Source organism: Myotis brandtii, unplaced genomic scaffold (assembly GCF_000412655.1).
Source record: "Myotis brandtii unplaced genomic scaffold, ASM41265v1 scaffold4774, whole genome shotgun sequence".
NCBI classification, from domain to species: Eukaryota; Metazoa; Chordata; class Mammalia; order Chiroptera; family Vespertilionidae; genus Myotis; species Myotis brandtii.
Genome location: NW_005368241.1, coordinates 70,483 through 72,488, shown reverse-complemented (window position 1 = coordinate 72,488; position 2,006 = coordinate 70,483). Strand labels below are relative to the sequence as shown.

The 2,006-nt window shown below is 53.7% G+C and overlaps 1 long non-coding RNA gene across 1 annotated transcript in view; it reads right to left on the bottom strand.

Moving 5' to 3' along the window:
- Positions 1–902: 902 nt before the first annotated feature.
- LOC102247477 overlaps positions 903–2,006 on the bottom strand; it is a 2,487-nt gene continuing 1,383 nt past the window's right edge. Inside the window, exon 3 of the long non-coding RNA XR_314167.2 lies at positions 903–968. This is a non-coding gene — a long non-coding RNA (uncharacterized LOC102247477). The remainder of the gene's footprint in view (positions 969–2,006) is intronic.

Sequence of the window (2,006 nt, the reverse complement as noted above, 5' to 3'; positions counted from 1 at the left end):
AGTGGTCGCCAGGGGTGGGATCGGGGACGGGGAGCGGGAGGCAGGTGGTCCCGGTCGGCAGCACAACGGATGGCCGCGTGTTGGGACTGTCGGGACCCTGACTGAGGCCGTGAATACCCGAACCCACGCAGGTGATAACATTGTGTAGAACTTAGCACACACACGTGAGTGCAAGAGCAAGTGAAAGCGGGGAATTGAAAACCATGGAGGGATTGCATCCCCGCCAGTGTCCTCATGGGAAGCGTGCACTTCAGTTGCACAGTGTTACTGCCAGGGGCCCTGGCCAGGCAGCTCAGGAGGTTAGAGCGTCGCCCTGATACACCACGGCTGTGGGTTCGAGTCTGGTCAGGGCACATACGAGAATCAACCAATGAATGCACGGGTAAGTGGAACAACAAATCTCTCTCTCTCTTTCTCCCCCCTTCTTCTCTCTCTAAAATCAGTAAATCAAATTTTAAAAACTTTAAGAAAAAAATGTTGCTGCGGGGGAAGCTGGGGAGTGGGTACCTAGGATCTCTCGATAGTGATTCTCAAAACTGCATGTGAACCTAGAATTATCTCAGTAAAAACGTCAATTTCAATGATTAAATTAGGGATGAGGCCTGTGGGGCCCTTCGGGGTGAGAGGGAGACCAGGGCGGAGTGCCTGCGAATCGAGCCGACTGCCCATCCCGGCCCCGGCCCTCCCGAAGTCCCCTTCAACGGCGTGGCGGCCAGCGTGGGGCAGACATTCATGTCTTTAGGAATGAACCTGTCTGACAACAGGGACGCACCTGTCTTTTCCATCCTGCACCGGCCCCGAGACCAGTGCCCGGCACGTGGTGGACACCCGCTGTCTCTGTAAATGACGTGTGGAGTGGGTCCCCAGTACCGGTTCCCGTCCTTCCTCTCCCCCTGGTCTCCCTGCGTCCACCCCGCTGGCCGGAGGAATCCCGGGCCTCGCTGGTACGTGGTTCTCTCAGCGGCAGTCTGTAGAGTTGACCGATGATTATGGATTAGTAGAAATGGAGGCCTTTTCTCTGGTTTTGCAACGAGTAAAGAAAAATGCCCAACGGGGCCCACTCGGCAACTGCCTTCTGGGCGTCTCTGGCTCCCCTTTTCTCTCACCCCTTTCCCTCTGGTTTCTGGATTCCAGGACTTGCCAGAACCAGGACTGGAGGGAGAACAAACCGCTGCAAAGCCTGTTAAGCTGCATCCTGGGCCTCTGGGAACTGAGGCGCGCTGGCTGGGCCTGACTTGAAACACACACATAGGATTCTCGTCTTAGGTTCCGATACAATGTAAGTCCTGGCACCCCAAGGCTTCTTCAAACTTCATTGGATTAAAAACTGAAATGATTTCACAGAGCTCTGAGCCTGGTCATTCTGATTACACAAGCCATACACAGGTAAGTCATAGACTGTACCACTCTATCTATGTATGTAAAAGCCTAAGTGACCATCTGACCGTTCGACCGGTAGCTATGATGCACACTGACCACCAGGGGGCAGACACTCAACGCACAGGCATGGAAACATGGAACAGACTGATGAATCTCAGAGGGAAGAGGGGAGGGGAGAGGGCAGGAAGAGATTAACCAAAGATCGTATATGCACACTAGAGGCCCGGTGCACAGATTCATGCACCAGTGGGGTCCCTCGGCCTGGCCTGCGCCCTCTCACAATCCAGGACCCCTCAGGGGATGTCGGACTGCTGGTTTCAGCCCGATCCCCGCAGGCCAGGCTGAGGGACCCCACTGGTGCATGAATCCATGCATGAGCCCATGCACCGGGCCTCTAGTCATATATAATAAATTATACACACAGTACAGATTGCATTTTATGTGTAATGATGGGTTATTAAGTGGAAATAGCAAAACTCAAGTAAAAACACCCATCTGGCACCTAGAACCATGTCTATGGATTTTCTCCCCGCATCATGCTGGCCTCTCTGGCTATGAGGAACCTATTGATCTCAGCCATCGGTGTTTGCGGCAAAGGAGCAGAGGAAAACCTCTAGAATCCCGAC